The sequence below is a fragment of the Canis lupus genome, chromosome 4 (assembly GCF_003254725.2).
Source record: "Canis lupus dingo isolate Sandy chromosome 4, ASM325472v2, whole genome shotgun sequence".
In the NCBI taxonomy this organism is placed as follows: domain Eukaryota; kingdom Metazoa; phylum Chordata; class Mammalia; order Carnivora; family Canidae; genus Canis; species Canis lupus.
Window position 1 is genome coordinate 82,958,571 of NC_064246.1, and position 26,658 is coordinate 82,985,228.

Genomic DNA, 26,658 nt, shown 5'->3' on the forward strand with positions numbered 1-26,658 from the left:
TTCCAATCAGTGTGATGACTCATGTTACTCAGGATTCGTCTTGTGCTGTGTTGGACAAGGGACAACAATTCCCTGTGCCCATGAGATCGCTGTTTTTGTTCTGCTATAGTCCCTGCCTATCCTCCCATCTCATGACAGGCTGAGGAGTCAGGGGTGAGGCCAACACTGTAAAATAAAAGATCATATTCTAGAAATTCAAGGATTATGGACTACCAATCCAAGAAAAGGCATGGTTGGAATGTGTCCTGTTCTGCATTTGTGCCATAAAATTCCAAGCAGCAAATTTAACATATCCAGAAAAAAAAAAAAAAAAAAAAAACTTTAACATTTCTTCCACCTACTCTAGAAAAGAGTTGCATTCATGGTTTTCATTATCAAAGTACAGACACAAACAAGTTTTGAAAGAGTCACTGAAAGCCAACATTTGTGGACAATACAATGGGTAGTAATGACATAACGTTTATTAAGGAAGTAGTATTAGGAAACTGCACAGGCAAGATCAGCATAGTTTCAACACAAATGGACTCCCAGGCGCCATGGTGAGTGATAATGCTGCTGCTACTGCTGCCCTGTTGTGGCAGAAAGTGTGCAATGAACCAATAAATGGTGCATTTCAGTAAAGGACACAGAGGTGGTTCTTGGATGTGAAAACGGAGAAATAGTGCTTGGACACTGGGGATCACATGCACTGTTGTGGGAATAAATACAGCGGTATCTCTTTTCTAGTCTTATTTTCAATCTTTATCAATAAATCACTGTACCTCACAGAAGCCCAAAGATTTAGCAGGATGGCTTTTAATCAAAGTGTTTGTATAGACAGAGGCCCGTGAAAATACCTGCCTGGACCCTGCACACCTTAGTGGTAACTGCAAGGAGTTGGTGTAGGGAATGATCATGAAAGCTGATGAAAGATGCAAGGACGCATGGAGGGCCCAGCTGAGGTTGGAGGCCAAGAATTGGGAGTGACATTGGTCTATAAAATCATGACCCAGGGATCCCTGGCTGGCGCAGTGGTTTAGCGCCTGCCTTTGGCCCAGGGCGCGATCCTGGAGACCCGGGATCGAATCCCACGTCGGGCTCCCAGTGCATGGAGCCTGCTTCTCCCTCTGCCTGTGTCTCTGCCTTTCTCTCTGTGTGACTATCATAACTAAATTAAAAAAAAATAAAAAAAAAATCATGACCCAAATGTTTGGTTGTTGAAACAGGAAAGAATCATTTTTGCTTAGTTTCTAGTAAAATGAAAGTGAGAAACAAAGGGCAAGGAGAGAAAGAGAGAGAGTAGAGCCAAGGATCATTAACTTCTACATGTGGTATCATGACTGTATGGGGGTGGGGGCTTAAATAGAAAAAGTAATGGTCTAGTGTCCTTCACAATTTATGGCAGCAGACGCACACCCTATTTTGATGTGGCTTTGCTGGTCACCACTGTAATGTTTCAGCAGGTTATTTTATTTTAAAACCATCCCCAAAGGAGGTTTGTTCCCCAGATCTCATTGACCTCTACACATTTGACTATGTTGATACCTTCCTTCTGAAACTCCTCTCATTTTTTCTTTTCTTGAAAATTCATGTTTATCCTCCAAGATTTACTTTAAATTTTTAATTATTTGTGAAAAACCTAATTCTCTTTGCTGTTTCAGTTAATTTCTGCAACTCTTTGTCTCCATAGAACCTCTGTTACGGGACTTGCAATATTTTATTTCCAACATTTGCCAATTTATCAGTTTTATCTTCAATGTTGCACATTTCCTCAGGTCAGAAATTATATCTAATTTATTTTCCTATTTGGTATCTATTCTATTATCAACACTTTGCTAAATGAATAATAGAATAAATACTGGAAATAAAGCTTGGAAAACAAAAAATGACCTACTCTGTCTCTTTTTCCCTTTCCTTCTCTCTGGCCTTTTCTTCTTATATAACAGAGAAAAACAAGAAGGGTGGTATTGTACTGTCCAGTTCAATAAGCATTTAATATTTGATTCTATATATGCACTTTGAAGGACAACATAACTTCCAGAAACACATATGCACAAAACACAAGAGATATATTAACTTGAGATAAAAATTCAAATTACCATTTTGAATAAATACATTTATACTGACATTAGGAAACTTAAGATTTTGAGACGTAGAAGTAATAAGAACTAGAAACTAAATCTTTTTTGTTCTTTTTTTTTAGATTAAAAATTAATTTAGACAGCACACACACATGTGTGCACACGTGATCTAGGAGTAGGGAGAGGGACAAGCGGACTCCTTGCTGAGCTGGGAGCCAAATGTGGGGCTCAGTCTTATGACCCTGAGATCATGACCTGAGCCAAAAGCAAGAGTTGACTTAACTTTAATTGACTGAGCCACCCAGACACCCCAAGAGATTTTTGTTCTTTAAATGAAATAGCAGAATGCCTATGTCCTGGGATTCTAATATTACTAATTTATTGTTAGAAAAAAAGGTTGCAAAAATTCTAGCTTTAACAAGTGTCCTAATATGTAAGTTATAAAATATAGATTCGATATCAGGAATTTAATGGAGTTTAATAAGCTCATTAGTCCTGTGGTTAATTTTATAGTTTTAAATAAATTTAATTTTAATAATATGATTTCCTTCCACATGTGGAGGCTCTAAATTATTTGCTTTAACAAAAGTTTTCTGTAGTTTCTTGGCTAATACTGTTAACTTCATTTTGGAATTGATATTTTAAACTCCCTATGAGCATAGGATTTTCAGGTGAGTAAAATGTGACTCTGCTATCAGAATGATAAATAAAAGTACAGAATTTGCATTTTATAAAGATGAAAAGTTTTTAAGTGTGAGAAAGCAAAACTTTAAATATAATACTATTTAAATAAACGTTAAGGAAAAATATTTTTTTTTCATTAAGGGTATTTAAACATTATTTGTAATTATAAATATTAATACCAATTTTCAAGCAATCTTAAATATTTTTAAAAATCTAAATACATCTTCTTATATTTTAAAAATATTTCCTTATTTTTGGGGGGGAAGGGGCTGAGGGAGAGGGAGAAAATCTCAAGCAGACCCCTACTGAGCACAGAACCTGAGGTAGAGCTGGATTCCAGGACCCTGAGATCATGACCTGAGCCCAAATCAAGAGTCAGAGGCTCAACTGACTGAACCATCCACCAGCCCCTAAATGCATTTTATTTAGAAAATATAAAATATTTAAAAAGTATATTATATTTAGTGGTTTTATCTTTCATTTATTAGTTTGCTAGAACTAATACTCTTTTAAAGATGCACATTATATTCCTTTACTAATATGTAACCTTACTATGGGTATTTTAAAAACCTTAGAAAAAGGTGAAGATACACATAATTCAGTGATGGAAGGAACATCATTTTTGTATGTATAGAATTGTTCTCATCTTCTTTCTAGTATTTTTTTGTCCATTTATTTTTTTAACACCTTTCTGATGATTCCATTTCTGTATTTATATCTTGTTGTCCCTTTACTTATTTTCTAGTTGATGTAATGAATATACCATATTTCAATTTTGTTAGCATTCCCTTATGTGTTTGTAATTACAAATGTAGAGTTCTCTGATTACCAGAAATTAGAGTACAGCAATTAACTTCTTAATAAAAATGAAAAATAAAATGCTTAATTTTCATAATTTATTTTACTAACTCCTAGACTTTTTTTGATGTAATAGAACCATTATGTCTCTTCTTCAAAAACAGCAAATCGTGGGTGCCTGCGTGGCTTAGCATCTGCCTTGGGCTCAGGTCATAGTCCCGGGGTCATGGGATCAAATCTTACCTCAGGCTCCCTGCTCAGTGTCTGCTTCTTCCTCTCCTTTTGTTCCTCCCTGAAATCATGCTCTTTCTCTCTCAAATAAATAACATATTTTTTTTAAAAGCAAATAAAATTTATATTACATATCTGTATTTAGAATCATTCATACTTATTTCCCTGTCTTTGATTTTTTTTTCCTTTTTTGTATAATTGTTTATGCCTAAGAGTCACTATTTTGGGTCAACTGATATTCATCTGTTCATGGCAGGATAGTGACAAATTATTATATAGGTGGCCTGGACCGATTTATATTTCTGCCAATACTATAGGAATGTTCAAATAGTTCCGCATCTTCTCAGCACTGGTAATTTTTGTAAGTTTTATTTTTGCCAGCTTAGTTGTCAGTTGCATCTTACTATGGCCTTAATGTATTTGATCTCTTTACTAGTAGGTTTGGGTATCATTAAATAGATTTTAAAAGTCCATTTATATTACTGTTTTTTTCTTAAATATGTTTATGAGTTGCAACTAATTTAAAAGAGAGTGTATTTTTCTAGTTGTATTTGAGAGTTACTTTATATAATCGGAGTAATGATCATTTGTCATATCTATGACAAATATTGTTTCTCAAACTGTGCCATGTCTTTTTATCTTATTACATCTCTTGGTGAACAAATAATTTTAACTGTGTTAAAGAACTTTATTAACCTGTCTTTGTATGGGTAGAATGTTTTAGTACATTTCTAATAATTTCCTATCCCAAGTTAATAAATACATTTTGTTTTGTCAAAAATTTTATACTACTTATTGAAAAGTCTGTGATTCCCTACTAGTTTTTCAATTTTTTTTTCTGTATATCAGGTGTTCACATATGGGCATGTGTGTATGTGTGTGTTCTCATCTGTTTCATCATTTTTTTCCCATAATTCATATGACTGTTGTAAGCCATATAAGCCTTAGTCTTGCATAGGACAAAACCATGTGCTAGTTAATGTGTGAACTATTCTCACCTTTATATTATTTAGTATCACTTTTACAACTTTGGTGAAAAACCTTATTTCTTTTGCCCAGAATTATTTGAATTGATAGACTCTTGATACTGATTCAGTAAGGAAGGTGTCTCTCTACATGTATTTAGTTCTTATTTAACAGTTATCAGTCAAGTGTGACAATTACATCAGAGAAGATTTCAAAAGACAAATTGAGGCATATTAAAAATTTTAGGATTTTATTGGAGCAAAAATTGCTTCAAATTTGGTACCACCAAACCAGAAGTCTGGGACTTCTGGAACAATCTGTCAACAAGAGGTAAGGGAGAGACTTCTAACAGAGAAAGTGCAGAGGCCAAAAAAAGGACATTACCTGATTGGTAATAGCTCAAAGCCTCGTTGGCTCTTGGTGATTGGTTGTCCTTGGGTTCAATTTCTTAACCTTGAGGCATTTATAGGCTTCATTTTTGGTTTGCTCAGGGAGGCCGCCATGGCATTTGAGCCCCATCAGTCTAATGACCTCCTCGTTTAACTGGACAAAGGTATTACACCTTTTTTGTTAAATATATTTCTAGCTATTTAATGAATATTTATAAGATAAATGCTTTTTAAATTGCACTTTTTAAATCTTGTTGCAGGTCGAATGGAATGCAGTTATCTAAATAAACATCGTTTGGAAACTTTCCTAAAATATTTTATTAGTTGTGATTTTTCAATGGATGGTTTGATGAATGAAACTTTGAGCTTCTAGTGTAAAATGCAGACTGGCCTCCAAAAACTTTTAGTGTTCTACTTTTATGATCCTGTCTCTGCTGTTTCTTGTTCTTATCTTTTTATCTTATTGAAATATATAGAGCATCTATTATGTTGTGTGATTTTAGACCAGAACCCATTATATTTGTTATAATTCAACTTTCAAGTTTTCTTTGTGGTGGAGGTTGTGAAGTCTTTTCTGCAGGGATTTGTTGTCATCTGGAAGGTGTTATATAGCCCATTCCACTTTAAATCCAAGTTTTGATGTAAAGATTGATTTTGAACCAAATAATGTAAATGAATTCTCCAAATTCAAATGAGAGCTGCCTTCAACCACACATCCTCAGAGCAGACTTGTAGTGTTTTTTTTCCTTCTTTTGATTTGTTGTTGTTGTTGTTGTTGTTTTAAATCTCCAGAACAAAGATAAAGCTGCTTTGTTTCCTCCTTTAAGAAAGCCATTTTTTTCCCCCTGAGTGATAGCCTTCCTGGACTCCAGTTTTCTGCTTTTTTTTTTTAATTTGCCACTAACTCTGCCAATACAGAGCCTTCATTCACAGAACACTTGGGCTGCCAGCTTCTTGGATTCTTAATTAATCTCTTGTCTACAATATTCACTTACCTCCCTGTACTTGTCTGCCAGCTTGGCTCCTCACTGTCGACTCTTCTTTTATTTTTTTTCAGGTTCATCCACTCATTGAAAAATGTGTTTGTTTCTGTGTGTATTATCATCTTGTTTTGGCTTAGTTTTTTACTAACATGTTTGTCTATTACAGTAAAATTTCTATTCCTCCATTTTATGGGAAATCATTAATATTATTTTAAATGTTATGATACTATCAGTTACCCTAATTCGGACAAACCTATTTTTATACTATTCTAGTCTTTTAATGATTTATCTTTTTGTGTGTGTGTCTTATTTGGCCTATTAGTCTCTTTAAATGTATTGAGTGAAATACTCTTGTCATTTTAAAACGTTTCTTCCTTCATTTCTTTAGCACATTGGTTTTCTTTACATGTTCTGCATTTTAAGTACTCTATTCTTAAGTATTACTCATTCTTTCTCAGAACTTCTAATGTATTTTGAACACAGAGACCTTAAATCAAGCCAAATATACATTGCAAAAGTCAGTATGTTGCTCTTTGAAACATGGGTGATGCTTCAGTGGTCCATGATCTGAAGTTAGAAATCTGGGGACTATGATATTCATTGTCATATTTATTATTCAGTGGGTGTGGGTCAACACCAAGGTCCTGAGAGAGTGCCTATAAGGAAAAACCTCTTTTTTATCCCCCTGCATAAGTAACCAATCTTACACATCTGTTTTTCTATTTAATTGGGCCTCCTTTGCGAGTAATAACTGTATCAGGAGAGAACTTGACCACCTGCAGATGTTCCATTGGTTTGGCTGTGGTTTATTGGTGGACCTCACAGTGTGGTTGCTTCGAAAGTTCTGGAAACAAAGCCTTTAAATAATTTCTAAGTACAGCGTTCCACAGAGGCGCCTCGGTTTTTAAGTCTTTTAATTTGTGAGATATTAGTGGGATTTTATCAGAGCACTCTACCTGTTTTTCATTATAACATTTTTGGCAGAGATAATTACTACAGGAATCTCAAGCTTATTTGTGAAATAGACACATCTCATATTTTGGCAGAGATTTGTCTCTGATCCCTTTCATTACTATCCAGCATTATATAGGTTTTACTTCTTTTTAAATATTTTTTTCATTTTGGGAAGGCTACTGGAAATAAGACATATGTTTATGTCCAACTTGCAATCTTTGCAGTGAGTCCTGTCACCCGATAAAAGGTAACTACTAGTCCTCAGCTGATGTTAGTCCTAGGTTTTCTTACCTTAGTTGAAATGACCTCATGAATTGTGCTCTTTCAAACTTACTTGCTTTGAATACTGCCTGGGGTCTTGTTGAAGCACTTACACCACCTGTTTTTTTCACACTTCCCTCCATTTATGGTTTTCTGGTGTCATTTATTTTCATTGCTGTACATCTTGACCACTACCCTGCGATGAAGCAGGTTAGCTGCTAATAAGAGGATTTATCTTTATGGCAGAAGCAGCTAAAAGAACACACAAAAAATATCTGATCCTTAGATATAGCCTTTTTACCAATAAAATGGGTATCTGGTCTTATTGCTTTGTCACCTAAGAGCCTTTACTAAGTATAATTCTCCTGAATCCAGTGTCATCCTCTTTTATGAAAGTGCATGGCACTGGCCCACCATGTTTTCAAATATTTATGTACTCATAACTCATCTTAGTAATACTAATCTGTTTTGTGATTGTTTCTCCTAAGTTAGGTATATTATTCTTTTATTTTTTTTTAATTTTTATTTTATTTTATTTTATTTATTTTTTTCTTTTTTTAGGTATATTATTCTTAATCATGATTACAATATAATAAAAAAAACACTTTATTTGCCTTATCCAGCATCATACATACTCAACATACAACACAAATCCCTTGCATGCAATTATATGCACACATGCACGTACAAACCAAAAATACTGAAAATGTTTTCCAATAAATTGTAAGTACAAATATTTTTATGAATTTAATCACTGAAATGAACACAATAATTCAAATATATAAAGTAATTAGTTATATTTGCATTTGTTATGAATCAGGTGGTTTCAAACATGCCGATTACTTTGGGAATTTGAACAAAGTTACAGTAAACATTCTTGTGCCTTTCTCTTTGCACATATGTGCAAGGCTTCATCTAGCATGGTTATAAGGAGTGAAATTGCTGGGGCAGGGGTTGCTTGCATTTTCAACTTTACTAGATACTGCCACATGGTTTTTCAAAGTGGTTGTAACAATGTTCACTTCCAACACTCCACATCCTTGCTAATTATTGATCATATCAAGCATTTTATATAATTAAAAGCTATTTTTGCCAATCTAATTGAAGATGGAACAGTATGTCATTGTTATTTTAATTCGCATTTCCCCCATAATAGCTGATGGAATCCCTTTTTGGTACTCTTTTTGGAAGTCTTGTTTTCCTTTCTGTAAATAGTTGGCTTATAATTTCAATATTTTTGACTACTGAAATTCTTATATAATCTATACTTGAAACTTAGTTTCATAAATTGCAAATATCTCCCTGGAATCACATAGCTTCCTTTTGTTTGTGAAATTTAATTTTGAATACATTAATCTTAAGTAAAATTTGTCATTATTTTGCTTTGTGCTTTTAACATCTTTGTTTCAAGAAAGCTTTTTGATTCCTATTTCATAAAAATATGTTCTATATTTTCTTTTATAATCTTAAGCTTTTATTTCCCTATACTGAAAGTTATTTTTGGGTATGATCTGATAAAGGAAACAATTTTGCTTTCTTCTTTTAACTCTGAAAACTTTAAATATATTATATATCTCTTCCAAAGTGTTCTATTATTTCCAGTTCTTAAAAAACAAATTTTCCATTCCATTGCTTCTGGTGATGTTCATTCATGTGTTTTGCTTTCATTTACTATTTTTTCCCTGCGATGGGAGTCCCGTGCCTTCGATTATGAAAGAATACTTTAAAGACATTTTTGTGTTTGCTCAGCTGAGACTCTGATGCTGTCACCAGTGCCATAATAATTTGGGTTGGAGTCCCCATATTGTACATGTGTGTGAATCTGGACCTCCTATACACACACAGACTATGCTAACCCTATGATTTCTCCATGATGACCTCTTTCTGTGATCCTCGGTGAGAGCTAGTATTTGTGCAGCTTCACAGAACTGATGTGCAGAAGGGTTTCTCATTCCCATCCCATAGACGGGACAACCCTCCTTACATTTACCCATTGCATGCAAGTGTCTTGTTCCTAGTTCCTTTAGTTCATATGGCAGCAGTGCATGTGCCCTTAACAGAACTGGGAATTGAAACCTCACTGAAGCCATCATGCTTTTATTTATCTTGGATAATTTCGAACTCCTCAGCTCCTACTTCTCTTACTTGATTGCCAGTTCCTTTTTTTCTGTCAGGTTTCCTTAAAAGTTGACCTGGCATGAGCTATTTTGTAACAAGTATAATAACTTCTAAATGCAGTATGTATTAGAATTTACAAGGTGTTCCTTTTAAAATTTGTCTACAGGTTTACTTAATTAAGATTTTTCTAAAGATCATGGAGCTATAATTCAGAAACTTCAGTCCTGTAGTAGTATTCAACGAAGCATAGCATAATGGTAGATTGGCAATGGTCCTAGTCTACCAGGAAGAGAAATGATCAATTATTTAAGTTACAATATAAGTAATATCCATCCCTCAAAGCAAGTTAAAATTATGCCTGTGTTATATTGTCTTAAACCGTATCTTAAAACACTCTCTCATTGTGTTTGATTATATTTCTAATACTATCAGGGCTACACACATTGTGTTATGTGAAATCGACTCATGAAAAAAGTATTTTATTCTAGTAATGTTCTCTCCTCTATGGAAGGAGATAGGAAGGTGGTCTGTGGTAGGCTGAAAAATAGCCTCACAAAATATAGCCATATCCTGATTCATGAAACCTATGAATTTTACCTTTTAAGGCAATAAAGGGTCTTTGTGAATGTGATTAAAAAGATCTTGAGATGGGAAGGTTATCCTTGGATGATTTAGGTGAGCCCAAAATGCAATTACATACAGATCTTCCTGAGCAACATTTTAACGAACCCATTACAAGTTGAAAATATCGTAAGTCAAAAATGTATTTACAACTCCTAACCTACAGAACATCACAGATTAGTCTGGCTTACCTTAAACACACTCAAAACACTTCCATTAGCCTACAGTTGGGCAAAATCCTCCAACACCAAGTCTATTTGATAATAAACTGTTGAGTATCTCATGTAACTTACTGAATAGTGTCCTGAAAGTGAAAAACAGAAATGGTGGTGTGGGTGCAGAATGATTTCCAGTGTATCACTTGTTTACCCTCATGATGGGATTGTTCACTAGGACCTGCACTTGCTGCTGTCACCCAGCATCATGAGACGATCCTACACATCTCGCTACTCCAAGGAAAGGTCAAAATTCAGGATTCAAAATTAGGTTTCCACTAAATGTGTATCACTTTCATACCATCACAAAGTCAAAAAATCTTAAGTTGAACTGTCCTCAGTTGGAGACTAACTATAGCTATAAGCACAGGGAGTTTTAACACACAACTGAGGGGAAGCAATGTGAATGAGGAAAGAAAGATTTGAAGATGCCAGCCTTGAGGATTGGGAGGGTGGCCACAAGGCACAAACCGTGCTGGCAGTCACAAGAAATTAGAAGAGACGAGGAAAGAATTCTGCTCGAGGTCCTCTGGTGGAAGAAGAGTCCCACTCTCCCCTTGATTTCAGTTTTCTGACCTCTAAAATTGTGAAAGAATAAATTTCTGTTGCTTTAAACTAATACGTTTGTGGCCATTTCTTGTCACATCCACAGGGAATTGATACAGATTTTGGAATTTTTTAACCAACATTTCTAATATAATTTAAAGGTTTGGGATGGCTTAGAATTTCTTTCTTTCTTTAATGGTTTTTAATCTTAAGGATTTTGTCTGAGAGGTAAAACTGCTGTTAGTTACCAGATCTTTCAGTCTGCTCAGGCTGTCATAACAAATTACCATAGACTGGAGGGCTGAAAAAGAAAACCTCTATCTCTCATAATTCTACAGATTGGGAACTCCCAGATCGAGATGCTGGCAGTTCCTGGATTCTGAGAGCCCTCCTTCTGGTTTGCAAATAGCCGTTTTCTCCACATGGCAGAGAGCAGGGAGGCAAGCTCTCTCCTGTTTCCTCTTATAAGGGCACTAATCCTTTTACTTTCCAAAGCTTCACCTCCAGATACCACCATATTGGGGATTATGACTGTAACATGTGAATTTCAGGGAACATAAACATATGGTTCATAACACTATAAAAACAGAAGCATTACAAGAGTTGATTTTTACTTCCAGAAAACAACCCATATGGATTACCAGTCTAGCCTATTATATTTTCCAGTCAATTTTTGTGATAAAAGTAATAAATGCTTTTAAGTATTACAATTACAGTTTAGTTACAATGTTTATGATTACAGTTTAGTTACAACATTTAATATGCAGATATTGATTTTAGCTATGTTATAAATTCATTAAACATAAAAATTCTCGGGTAAAATTAATTTAACTCAGATGCTTAAAAAATTTAATTATATGGGGCACCTCGGTGGCTCAGTTGGTTAAGCATCTGACTCTTGATCTCAGCTCAGGTCTTGAGCTCAGTGTCTTGAGTTTGAGCTCCATGTTGGGCTCCATGCTGAGTGTGGAGCCTACTTAAAAACAAACCAACCAACAAATAAAAAACAATGAGCTTTTTGGGAGCATCAGGCCAGCTTAGTTGAAAGAGCATGCAACTCTTGATCTCAGACTTATGAGTTTGAGCCCCACGTCTGGTGTAGAGATTATTTAAATAAACAAATACTTTGAAAAAACATATGCAACATAGGCATAGTAATAGTATCTACTATTAGAAGAAAATATATTAGTTTTTATTAAATAATATATGTTTCTATATGCGCCTTTTTTTTGTATTAGTGTATGACACTTGACTAAAAATTCAGGCAGCTATGGTTGTGTGCACATGGCAATGAAGACTGTTTTTTAAAGTATGATGAACGTCAGTAAGAATAAGTGATAATACATATCCATGGACTGTCTTAAAGATTCCTCAGAATCAGACACCAGAAAAAAAAAAAAAAAAAAAGAATCAGACACCAGAGATGTATTTTCTAATTTGTATGGGCATCTTTCTTTGAGTCACTCCTTATATATTACCGAGATAGGAACATTTCTAGCAGAAATGTAAGGTGCATTTTCAATATTATAGTAAGACCTAAGACACTATTTATTTGAAATATATTATGTGATTAGGGTCAGAGATATCAGTATAAAATAGTGGTTTCCATAAGAGAAACTTTTATGGATAGATATGTATACATGCCAACAGAAATACATATATTTCCCAGGTCAGCCCACAGAAAAGGGTTAGAAGCAATGGCGCCCCCATAGCAACAGGCACACTTAGTGCCTAGACAATGGTTTCTAAACCATTCACCAGTCCAAGAAACCAGGATCCCTGAAAATATTGCTGAGTCTAGGGCTGAGGCAAGAAATACATAAGATTAGCATGAATTTGCTCCAAGTGTCAGAATATAAGAAACTGCTCAATAAACATATTTGTATGGAATGTCAAAAGGTCACAAAACCAAGTGAAAGAGTTCAAAAAGGCCAAAGCTGGAACCAAAATAATCGGTGTACAAAATAAATATCCATGAATTCATACTGATGTAGACAGATTTCTGAATGAATTAATGACTGATTGAATACACAAACAAGCAAACAAATTGGGTGAACAGAAAAATCTTTCTTGCAGAAGAATTCCAAATAAATCTTGAAAATATTTCCCACTCCAGGAGGTGGAACTTCATTCCCTACCCCTGAGTGTGGACCGTGTTTGTTGACTTGCTTCCAAAGGCACACTATGGAAGGAAGACCAGAAATCAGGCTGGTGTCGTGCATCCTCAATGTGAAGTTATGAGAACGACACTACCTGTATGGTCCTCCTCCAAAAACCAGCTTAAGGAGAATAATTAGGACCATCCATCCCCCTGGTCCAGTCATGAGAATATCAGGCAGATTCTAGTTAAGAGACATTCTGTGAATGTCTGATCATTACTCTTCAAAACTCTCAAGATCATCAAAAACGAGGAAAATCTTAAAAAAACATCATCTTCCAGAATAGGCTGAGGGGACGTAAAGGCTAAATTCACTATGATATGTGGAACAGAAAAACGGAGAAAAAGGGAGAAAAGGGAGAAAAACTCATGAGTCAGAATAACGTATCAGTGTTGGTTCATTTGAGTCCGTATATCGCAATGTATCACAAGTTACGATAATTAAATCATTGTAATGTAAATGCTAACAATAGAAAAAATGGATATGGGGCTTATGAGAACTCTGACCAGTCTGTGCAACTTTTAAAGTATATGTGAGCTATTCTAAAATAAATGTATATTATTAAAATTTTTTTGACATTACAACTTTATGTATCTTTGTTTTCCCAGCTCTGTCTGACTCTGGGAATACAGTCTATTTGGAACTCAGTAAAATGCTGGAGTTTTAAAGGATGCCAGCCTTTTCAAAGGTAGGTGACATTTAACTACTGTTAACTTATGTGTTGCTGTGTCTTAATAATTCAAAATTCAAATTCTTTTAAAAACATTTACTTTTAAAAATATTTTATGAGAAATCAAAATATTCAAACATTTATATGCTTATAGACAGTTGACATGAACCTGACATGACCATCAAACTTAAGTAGGCATTTTTTTTAAGCAAGAGTTCTATATATTTAAGCTTCTTCACTGAATTTTTCTCACACCGTTTCAATTTACATGCAGATTTGAGAAGACCTAGTGGCTATGTGCCTCCTTAAGAACAGAAATTGATTTTCTCCTTTTATATTTTTATGACACATTGCCTACTCCCTCATAATTAGTGGATATTACTTTTGTTCAATTGGACATGTCTCATTTCAAAGGCAAACTTTAGATGAAGCTCTAACACAGGAAACAAAGAGACACTGTCTCAAATTTTCTTGTCTTTATTAATATTAATATGGCAGGCTAGCTCAGTTGTTTCTTGGGCAGGTGAGTTGTAGGCTGCTTTTCCTTTGCTGATGGCAGGAAACTGAACTCTGAGATTTAGACACTTAGAGTTAACCTTCTCGAGATGGTAATTAAAGCACTGCCTTGACACTCCCTGCTTGGTAATTGCAGCATCTGTTCTTAGGCTCTAGTCAAAATAAGCTTCCCATTCTCAGTTCTCAAACAGTGATCAATTAAGATTAACCATTGATATAATAGCTCAGAAAGAAAAGGTTAAAGAGATACGGCAAATGTAATTAAACTGGTGTGGCTTTATGGATCTTGCTGTGATATTTATTCAACTCTCTCTGCATATTCACATTTAATAAATGAGAAACTAAACCGTTCCTTTTGTTTTTTAGCTTTTCTTTGATGAGACCTATTTATTCAAAAATTATTACAGTTTAATCTAGTTTTATAACATAATCAATTTCAAGTATCAGATTTGAGTAAAATCCATACGAATTTTAGATACAATTTTTCAAAAGTAATAATTTGAAATGGAATCAACCATTTGATATCAAATACTAATTCCTTTTGCCATCTATCTTACTTTTCAATTTGTTTTCATCAATATGCAGAATTTCCATATGGAAAACATCTTACTTTTACCTTGTAAAATTTTCACATTTATATAGAAAATTTGGATACTTTTGAAATCTCTGATCTCGGATAATTTTGGAGTGGGGATTTCATTCCAGATCTCATGCTCAAATTGGTAGTATAAGAGAGCCTCCTAGTTCAGAATTAATTCCAGTAACCAGCAAAACCGATTCCCGTTTTGTCTTTTTTACAAAACCATGATTTCAGCGACCTAAATATTATCTATGATACAAGTATGAGTAATCAAAAATTAATACCACATCATACTAATTATTAATGCAGGAGTTTACGTCTTTTTCTTTGAAGCATTAAAATGTCCAGAGATCCAACTAAAAAAGAAGCACACTCTTCTCAAATGTCCTTTGGTTCTCTCTGTGCTATAACCAAAGTTAAAAGGAACATATAGGAATTCGATCATCATTTTATATAAGAATAGTTTAAATATAGAAACTTGAGAAAGGATAACTTTAAAGTAATTAGAATCTTCACTTGTTTTCAATGAGGCAAGAATTCAAATGAATGCAGAAGGCATTTGTAGAGAATGACTTGAAATTGCTTTCCTTTTAATGTGAGGGTTTTCGTGAACTTCAGGTAAGAAAATAGACCTGAAAGTAATCGCAATGAAATGATATCCAAGAGAGTGGATAGATAGAGTGGTAGGTATCCAAGAACATTGAAGATATAGGTTTCCAGCCCAACAAACTTAGTATTATAATATTTGTCTTTCATTAATTCAATTTTGAATAGAGTAATGCTCTGGGGCCTGTTTAAAATCCTACCATCTCCTTGCATAAATACACTTTTTGAACAATCAAAGAATAAGCAATCAATTTCTCTTCCAGAATTTCATAAAGCTTAGTGTTTGTCCTACTTGTCATTTACACTCATAATTACTTAACAAGTAATTAGATTAACTTACTACAAATCATCTGAAAATGAAAGACAAGATAAAGGAAATGATTCTTTTTTCATATGGCCAGCCCATACTTTGATTACTTAATAATTTTGTGTTCCAATATGAAAAATGTTGTGGTTGCAGAGAAGTTTGGATGAGATTTCTTTGTATGTTATGCTTGAAAGAGGAGGGAAAATGCAGAAATGATGCATTTGAACTGGACTTTAAAGCTAAGTGGCTACAAGTACGTCAGGAAAGGAGGATAGAGGTACATAAGGCATGAAGGTGTAGAACAGTTCATGTGTGGTGACTTTTAAGCCATTTGGACAGTTAGGAAATGCAGTGTATATCAAGTGTAAGCACAGTTGGTAGATAAATCTAGAAGAGTAGATACAACAAATGAACCTTGAAGAAAGTTTAAAAACTTATCTGGGCTGTGAGGTTTGTTAGGATATATGGAGCTATGTTTGTTGTTGCTACTTATTTTTGAGTGTGGAGAAACAACATGATCAGGGTGTGTGTGTGTAAATGTGTGTATTTAAGAAAATAATTGCTGGCAATGCATTAAGGGATTATATAAATGTATATTTTATATATATATATATATATATATATATATATATATATATATATAAATATTTGCCAGATCTTTAGGAAGTACCAATATCATCTTACTTGTGTCTAGACTCTATATTTTCTTAGACAATTACTTGTATGTAATCAATATTCAAAAGGCATTTGTTTATTTAGAGATATATTTAGTTTAGTGTAGAAACTAAATCAGATCCTTCAAGATTCCTTTAATACTTCATTTCATGATGCCAAGGGAAAAAGGAAAGTTTTGGAAATGAATACGGAGACTGACACAGAGGTAAACAAATATGAGATCTGTCTTAAAAAAAAAAAAAAAGTCTTTAGGGCATTGGTATGAATATCAGGTCTTGACACCAAGGAACCATGCCTCTCAGCAGTGATGAAGTGAAAAGGAAACTGATGAAAACACAGAGGGAGCAACAGATCTGCTCAGCCAGGAGTGGATTTGAGCATTTCTGGTTTTAGTGCTCACAACATCCTGCTGAGTTGACAATAGGGTTCAAAAAATGAATTGCAGAGCCATCTGTTTAAAAAAGAAATGTACTTTGTAAGGCATTACTAGGAATCATTTTGTAAATTTTGTTAGTGAGGTTTTCCCCTGATGGGTTATTGTTTGCACTGCAATTAGCACATTTGAAAAAAAAAAAAAAAAAGGTGCTGGGATATTTCTAATTTGGGGGAACTGTCAAAGGCTAGTCATTTGAGACATGCCTGTAAGGATTTCACAATGGACTTGTCATTAGGAATTATGAGTCGTCATCTGCACAAAATAATAAGCAGAGAAAATAAAGGAAAATACTGAGGAAGTTGACTATTTCTTCTTAGACTCTGCTTGACTTCTTATTCAGGAGAAAGAATTGTTCCAATTACTCATGATTGCTGCAAGTTTCCAGGATTATTAAAACAGGTTTACTACAAGCGATCACAGTAGAAGAAAAACAAAATCTAAAGAGGTACTTCGATCTTCCACAAATTTTCCTGTACATAATTTTTTTTTTTTAAATTTCTTTGTCAGTATTTGGTTCAAAGAACCATAGGCCACAAGATGCTCTTAAAATCTTGCACCCTCCAAGACTGAAAGGTCGCTTAACATGTGTCTTTATTGCACGGCACATATCTTTAGTTAATTTTAAAGGTCACTTTCCTTCTGTGAACCTGAAGGTGGAGTTCCTTAACTAAAAAAGAAAGATATAAATACACTGAAAGGTTTTTCTGTTTTGTTTTGTCTTCTAGCTTGAAAGTAATCCTGTTTATATGTCATGCTGCTTTGATGTGTGACAGGTCCTAATCCAGGTTGTGGTCCTATCATTCAGGTTAGCTTAAAATTTCTTTAGGACGTAAGCAAGTAAAACTGTACATGGTCTTTGTTCTAAAAAAAAAAAAAAAAAAAAAAAAAAATTCCTGCAGGAGAGATGAAGAGAATGCTTGGTTCTGGTCTATGGGACAACAATCCATAATTTACTTTGCAGATGTCTGTGTAATTTAAGCAGCAGGGGGAACAACCACACAGTTGTAGCTGCTCTGGGGAAAGGATGCCAGGAGGCTCATAAATCATGGTAAGGATTAAAAGCAATGAGTATTCATCTTCTTAGCCTCGTAAAGGCAGTATTGGAAAGCCAAGGGTTAGAACGTACAGAGCCTGGAATCTTCGTGCAGGGATAAAAGGTGTCAAAGTTTTTCAGGCTTTTCTCAATTAACACTGACCTGCCATTTGCAAGTCAGCAGAACATAATTTTAAAGCTGGTTTTAAAAAGCCTCCTCTCCGGAGAGAAAATGAGTGGGCGAAATCAGAGAGGGTGACAAAGCATGAGGGACTCCTAACTGGGAAACGAACAAGGGGTAGTGGAAAGGGAGGTGGGCAGGGGGATGGGGTGACTGGGTGACAGGCACTGAGGGGGGCACTTGACAGGATGGGCCTTGGGTGTTATACTATATGTTGGCAAATCGAACTTCAATAAAATATATATGAAAAAATATAAAAGGGATAAAAATAAATGAAAATAATTTAAAAATTAAAAAATAAAATAAAAAGATAAAAAGCCTCCTTTCTTTCCGCATTTCAAAATAAGTGATCAGATGTATTTCTAGGGCGGATGAAAAATGGAGTCAAATTGTAAAGAAAGGCCAATCATCTTCTTAGATTAAAACATGTTTCGTTTTGGACGGTATCTGGAAAGTGACCTTAAAATAGCTCATCTGAAAAGACTTTATCATTTAGCTAAACATTTTTGATGTGAAATGTCATGAGGAAATTCTAACTTCACAATAGTCAAATGAAGGAGATATAGACAGCTGGGTGTCTTCTATAACATTTAGTAAACAAATGGCCTGTTACTAATTGTTTATATTTGAAGAATTATTCTAATCAAGGGTCTTTGGATGCAAATGAGTGAGTTGTCCACAGTGACAAGTTTCATTGTTTGTTGTTGTTGTTGAAGATAAACACTTTAATCCAATGTTAAAGCTTTTGAAAAATACCAATTTGCTAATTTTTTCAGTATTGTTTTAAATCAGTTCATGATATAGCCGAACTTGGCAATTTTATAAAAACACAAGTAAAGAGCAGAGAATAACAAAATTGCTTATTCGAGGATAATTATGAGCTTATTAAGGAGACACAAATAGACTCCAGTTTCTGATTCCCTAGTTCAATATCAAATATCCCTTGGCAAGGATTTATTTTTTTATCGTAGCCGATACTTAATTATCTATTTCAGTTAAGAGGAGCGATGGTGTGAGTAATCCAGAGTGGCCTATAATTAAAAATATATATTTGGCATTGAAACATATTTTGTGTCTTGATTTGAACATGATTTCATCTGACATTTTAGAAAGTCTTAACTGCCCTTCTTTGAAAACAACCAGAGTAACATAGCAGACATTTGAATTTGGGCTACTTCTGCACCGAATGTAACCTGTTCTACACCCCGTGATGGGGACAAATAACCTTTCTTGCCGTTTGGCAGACACTACGATGCTACTCCAGTTTCCTTCCAATACCTTTTTAGCTACACGTTCCCTTCCTCTGGAAGGGTGATCCAGGACCATGTGTTTCCAGACAAGCTTGTACAATGATTTTTTTTGAGTCAAACAGCTTTGTTGTATTGTGTGCCGGTGCATTTGGTTGTTGCTTGATCTATTTTGGGGCCACACCACCCTGCATATTCCATTAACAGTTTAAGAGAAGGAGGGTACAGAACTTGGGGACTCAGTGAGGCTTCTTTGCCTTATATCCAGTATCACTGGTATTGATTTTTTTTTATTTGGTGGTGCTAAAGATATGGTGGATACTTAATATGTGTTGTTGGATTAGACATCGACTAAATCACTTTTGACTTCATATTACTTCATATTATTACTTGCTATTTAACCACGAAATCGTGGGTCCTAAAAACAAACAAACAAACAATCTCCTAAAAATCAAACAAAAAATAATAGGCTACCAAAGAGCAAATATTTGCCCCTGAATTACTTTCAGTAATTATTAAATGGGGAAAATTGATTAGAGAGAAATGATATTATTTGTTAAAGGGATCTCAGTAGCATTTTAAAATGCTGTTTTATGTTTAAAATGCCTCTGTAGAATGAGTGAAGTAGAACAAAAACTAAATTACTTTTCCTCTTTATTTTATTTTTCCTTAATAATTTTCCTCTTAATCTACTTAAAGCATCCGAATATGGGGTTGGGAGGACTATAGATGATATAGAAGATGATACAGATTCACGGATTAGTTTACTCAAAAGTAGTTTTGAAAATAGTCCAAATATTAATTTGTGCCCAGAACTCTTCTCCAGGTAGTGGATAAACTTATGAAAAATACCATTAAAAATTAGTAACCACCATTGGTATTTTCATTCTAGCAAAGAGAAAAATAACCCAAGTAATGAAATTATACAATTTTTAATTTATATTAAGGTTGTAGATAAAATTCTTTATAAAATTCATAATGCTATGCAGAAAAATAAGTCAGGATGAGGGGTAGGTAGTTTCTGTGTTGTAGAGGAATGGAGAAATAATATTTTGCTAATTCTAAATGTATATTTGGAGAAGGTCCTCCCAATTAAATAATATTTGAAAAGACTTGAAGGAGAAGTTGGAGCAAGCCATGAAGGTACACACGTACACATATAATGCATGTATGTCAGACATAGATGTTCATCTTAAGACATTTTAAATGATCAGTGAAGTAATTAGCAGAACAACACAAGATCTAACTCTGGAAATAGAAGAGAAACAAAGTGTAGGAAAACAACCACCAAGGGTATATTAAAAATTATGAAAAAAGCCCAGAGAAACTTAGTATGAATGTTTTAAACTTTTGCAATGTAAGTCAGCTGGCTTGAAACGGAAGGGGACCCATGGGTTTCTGGCATCAAAGAAATACAGAAGAAGGAGAGTATTCCACTCCCTTCAAATCCCAGAGAAAAACAAAGAAGAAACCCACTTAAACGGGTTTATTACAGGTCAGACACTGTTCTAAGCATCTGCAAATGTTATATGCAAACTTAAACTCACATCGCCCTTATAACAACCCTCTGAGATGACACGAGTTTTAAGTCTATATTATCCTATGTTATAGATAGAGGAAATGAAGCTTGGAGAAGTTAAATAATTTGCCCGCATTAATACTACTCATAAATGGCTATCCTGGATTCCAATCTAGACAATCCAGTGAAAAGATCAGGCTTATAAATTCTACAATTTGGTGCCACATCTACGACCTCTAACTCCTGGAACCTTAAGCTGTCCAGGTGACCCATTAGGGCCCAGTAGAGTAGATGCTACTTTGTTAACCATATGATAGATAATGCATTTCGTTTTATGTTGCTGACATGAAAAATTTGTTTTTGACTCTGAGTTTACATGCTCTGGGAAAAGTGGTGAAACATAATGTAGATTTATTTTGACCTGTGTCACTTTGTTATAATCTTTCATTGGTAATTTGAAATGCGTATGACAAATGTGTTTTAGGACTTTTGAACCATGAACCACAAGTATGTCTTTATTTGCTTTAAAATGGCATAGAAATCCCAAAGATAAACTGCTCTTTACACCTAAATAATCTGCATGCCCCCCCCCCCCGTATTTTAGCTGCATAGTTGGTTGTAATAGGTGCTATAAGAGGGGTGCCCACTAAGGGTGTTTTTACAAGAAAGTGAGAAGGCTACACCACTGAAACTGTACCAAGGGTTTAGGATCAAGGGAAGAAATCCTGAGGGTGGTTTTGGAATAAGATAAAGAGTCATAAAGAAACTCAAAATGGTGGTAAGAGTCAGTGAAAGTCCGTGTTGCCAAATGGGCTGCATATAAAGACAGGAGGTATATGATCAAGAAATGGTGATGGAATTCTGTATGTTGACAAATTGAACACCAATAAAAAATAAATTTATTAAATTAAAAAAAAAAAAAAGAAATGGTGATGGAGGTTTTCTGACCAAAGAAAATGAAACACTGCCAGGCTTTTAGAACTGCCAAAAATGGTCGGATCTCAACTTAGTTGCCTGGGTACTCTAAAGTCTTTGTAAGAGCCAGAGCATGGCAACAGTGGAAATGAGTAAAAACACTTCACCTATCTTTCCACCCAAGCACCATCGCTGAATATTGAGATTTTTATGGGGTTAGAAGAAATCATACTGTGTCCTTAGTATAAATTAACCAAACAGTTCCATCAAATTTATGGCAGGTACAAATTATAACCTTTCCTATGTTCTTACCTTGCTCTGATTTTCCAAGAACTATAACTTGTGATATCCAAAGAAGAGATCATCAATTTACTTTGAGGCTTCTCATAAGGTAGTTCCATCAATAGGATATACAGTAATTCAGTCTGAAAGGCCCTTGTACCTGCATCTAATCTACATTATCAAAAGTGTATTTTTAAACTTCATCTACCTATATTTTTCACAATAATCATTTATCATCATTACATGTTATTATAATAATATATATACATTATTTAAGATTAGTTTTAGCCAGTGCCCCCAAATGATAAGGAGGCATATTTCCTAAGAATTCTTTTCATAATTGCATGGATTGCAATGTCACAGACTATATTTGCAGTGAGACTTAAATATGTAATGACAATATTATGTCTGTTTTCAGAACCTATATGACATTTCCTGTGAGCAGCCTCTCCTTCGGTTTAAAATTTCATGATGTCCAAAAATTTAAGTAGTGTCTGAAAATGCATATCAGTATCTTTAGGGTATTGTTCATTCGGTCTGTCACATCCTTCCCTGGGCTTCCCTTAAAGATGCAAGGAGCTCATGGGATCTTGTAGAATTGGGAGCAAGAGGGCTCCTTGGAACAGTGATGAGCCTGTCCTGTGGAATGATTGGCATCTGCTCAGTTCCTTTGAGTCCAGTTGCTTCCATGAACAGATTTGTTATATATTATTGATATTTTTGGCTAATACACATGTCATCTCTTCTTCTCAGTTCATTGAGGTCCTTCCTCTGTTACCCATGCTGCTTCAACCTCATGAGTCTTCTGAGGTTGCAGATTTTGAGTGTAGCCACCTTGTTGCCTTTTCGAGTGCCTGAGAGCACTGAGTTTTGACTCATTTTCCCCTCGTGTGTTTGGCTGTACCCATTCGATGACTATCTTCATATGTTCTCCATAGCCAGACTTCACTGCCAGATGGAAGCTGCTACTTCAACTGTGGACAGACACAGGGTCCTTGGAAATCAAATACATTGTTTGTACATAATGCATAGGGTCTCATGCCCCTGTTAATTGAATTAATATTTACAAAAATACATCCTCCTCTTCTAGCTTAATAATTCTTTCCCACACATGGATAGCCTATTACCACAGTGAGTGTTCCAAGACTTTCAATGAACATTTTTTTCAAGGCATGTTTATATCAAGAGCAGTAAGCTCCTTTAAAGTTTTTGCTGCATATGATGAGACAGATGGAGAAATTCATTTCTTTAAGCACGATATTTATTGCATCTTTCTATGTTATTTGAAACCCATTCTTCCTCTTGCCCCTAGGGGATGTCTGTCATCTAAGCACATGTTTGAAACTAGATAGAAAGCATATGCCCTGTGCATCCCATGAGGGAGACAGAAAGGGTGAAATATAGGATAACTGCATCTTCAGTTGTGCAAAAGGGAGTCTCCTTTTTGGGACTGAAATTCCTTGCATAGTGCATGATGCTGTGTGGTAGCCTTCTGGTAGTTTAATTATCATTGCATTTCATTTCATAACTAGAATGGGTCTTCTGGAAGCTAAGGAATATTGAAACTTGGCATAAATGTCTCTGGGGTGTAATTATATCTAAAATCGAATTCTTAGGCCTTATCACAGAGTACTCCTTGTGTTTCAGAGCAGCAATAGGTAACTCTAGTGACAAATTTATCCTGACCTTATGTGTCTTACAAAGCTCTTCGCGGTCTCATTTTTGTTTTGCTGCTTTATTTAGAGCCACTCTTCACCCGGTACTCTGTGCTAACACATACACACTACAAAACCTCCAGTTTCTCAGCTACAGCCTGACAGGGCTTTCGCATGCTCACACTTGGCCCAAAACTCCCCTCCCCTGCTGTCCACCTGCACATGCCTTCCCTCCCCATCTCACGGCTCACCACTCAACTGTCCCTCTGTTCTCTGCGTCTTTCTTGTCTCCAGAATCTGTGGCAGGTTCATTAGTTTGGCCATCCCATCGCATTGGATTCTAGGCTGTTTGTTTTTCTGTATTGGATAATAAACTGCAGGTATCATGGTCTCCTGGCCTCATCTCAAGCCCTGGCTCCACGCCTTCCAATCGCCTATTCTCAATCTAGTATGTTCCTGTTAGACTGGCCTTCTTCCACTTACTCGGTCTCCCCATCACCCATCACCTCAGGATATCCATATACTTTTCCATCTTCAAAGCCACAGTTTTATCCCCTTCCATCCATAATTACTTGAGAAGAATTTTACTCAATTTTCAGATCACCTCAATGGATACTTATTTGGGGAAAAATGAAGGTTAAGAAAAAAAAAATCTGATTTAATTGAGGTGAGCCTAAATTGTGAGCAACAATTACATTGCATTAGATGTTTGGCTTGTAATTTTGGATTTAGAGGAATGATTATCACTGACTTAAGGGCCTAGAAGAATTAGGTTAGTTTAAAAAGAAAAACATGTTAAATACACCATAAGACTTTAAGAGGGGTTCAAAATTCAATCTTATAAAATTAGTCACTGGAGCACTGCATGGCAATGCGATGGTGGGAGAAAGGAGTAAACGTCAGTCACGTTATTTCGGAACTGTGTTATCAAGGGATACATTATCATGCTGATTCACTCCAACAGACTAGCATAAATCTGAGGCTCATTAAGAGATAACAGGAATCTCTATGTTAAGCAGAAAGTTGATTTTTATGAAGAAGTACCTGTTTGAAAGTATGTAAGCTACGGTGGGAGGAGCTGGTGCTGTCTAGACGTCCTGGAATGAGACTCAGAACACCATCAAAGGGATGGGCAGCCAAAGGGTTGTCTCCCTTGGGACAGGAAGGAACGTGGGGAGAAGAAGGTACCGACAGCTCTGGGATAATTCTTAGTCAAAATCCCAAAACTCCCCACCCACAGCTGACTGCAAGAGCACATGGCCTTCCCCACAACCCATGTATGGGGAGTTGCAGCTCCAAGGGCTGGCTTAGCAACACACCCTCCGGCCAGATGGATACCACTAAACTGGCTGATTCCACATCATCGTCCTCTCTTTTCCTGCTTAACTTGGTTCACAGCTAAATGCAAGGATCTCAGAACGCGTCTCATTGGCAGAAAACAAATCATGTGGAGTCTTAGCTTGACAAAATGTGAAAAGCAAATTTCACTCTCTAGCATCTGCCGGATGTTAAAGCAACACTCGAAGGCAGTTGGTTAACAGTTCTTCAGCGAACCAGTACCCTTTACGTTAAAAGATATTTTTTCAAATATTACTCTGAACCCTTCATAGGTGCTATTTTTTGTTGAGTAAAAAGTGAGTGAATATTGGCAATTTTTTATTATTTGAACGATGTGCATATAAATGTCATATATATGTTATATATATGTATATAATTTCCTTAAATGGAAACCGTTGTCTGTGCCACCCAGACCAGCCTGCTCCGCCTGCAGCTGCACAGCTCCCCACCGCCCTTTTTTTAAAGCCCCATTCCTGTTCATTGTTTTATTTCTCTTGTGCTGTTCCAGTCCCTGAGTACATCAGACATAGGGCTGCGTTAGGATGGCATAAAAAAGCATCAGTTTCACCTCCCAACTCTGCTAACTCCTCCAGTGAACATACACATGGATAATGGTCTTTTAACATACCTGGCAATTTAGAATCTTTTCTTGAATACGTTGAGAATGTCTAACTCCTGTTGGAAACTTTAGCTCTTTAAATGTAGAATCTGTATTGTCAAACCGTATCTTTTTTGTACTTGGTAGGAATGGTGTAGTAGACACATCATATTTAATTAAGCAACAACCTCCAGTTTCTGCAGTGGGGGGGTTTAACATCATTGGTTAGATCTTTTGTTTTATCTTGCTCTTTTTCATCATCTTGAAATACCATATTTCTAGGCTTCTTTTCCATTTCTGGTTTTCCTGACTCTAGATTAAAACCTATATCTTCACTGTTGACATCCTGGATATATATTCCCTGGTTGCACAAGCTTCAACATTTTCTCCATATTTGACTTTTTCTTGACTCTTCATTGCTAGAATGCCTGCAATTACATGTCGTGTTTCTTGGATAGGCTGAGCCCCTGCCAAAATAGTTTTCTCATAGATTGTGATGATATTTTCAATAGGACTTGTGAGTGGTACAATAGGTGCAAGGCATCTCCTAATCTTAAGTTTTTTGGCATCTGGAATATATATGTTATATATATATAAATACATATGATATATATAAATGTCATCGGTCATGAAAATAATGAAAAACATTAGTTGTTGATAATAGGCCGTTGGATAGAGGTAAAACAGTATCTGTAAGTTTTGAATGTATAGTCTGAACCTATAGAAGCTGATGCTCACAGAGAAAGAATAGTCATGCAAGTACAACTAGATCCAATGGTACTGCATTTTGATTGCCTTCTTTTCACCTTGGTAGAGGGGGTTCAGCCCCAGGGTTACAGCCATCGCTGAACACACAATACCTGACACTGGGCAGATGCCATGGGCAGCAGTTTATTAGGCGCACATACCCATAGCATGGAGGGGGGACACTGTGCCATACGGGGGCCGCATGGGGGGCGTACTTGGGAAGAGTAAACAAGCAAGGGCTGTGGGAGGCAGGCTTGGTAATAACAGGATTAGATGATCTCCTGTGCCTGCAGGAGTGACTTTGGTGAATAATCCCGTGGGCTGCTGGGAACTGACATTTGCTCCCTGGGGGTAATCAGGCACTGTGC

At 35.6% G+C, this 26,658-nt stretch overlaps 1 protein-coding gene across 2 annotated transcripts in view; it reads left to right on the plus strand.

Annotated features, from left to right (window-relative positions):
• Positions 1-26,658, plus strand: part of CDH12 (cadherin 12) — a 963,430-nt gene that overhangs the window by 316,611 nt on the left and 620,161 nt on the right. For both annotated transcript variants that reach the window (XM_035714925.2, XM_025436284.3), the window contains exon 2: positions 13,594-13,673. The gene's annotated coding sequence lies outside the window, so the exon portion shown is untranslated. The remainder of the gene's footprint in view (positions 1-13,593; positions 13,674-26,658) is intronic.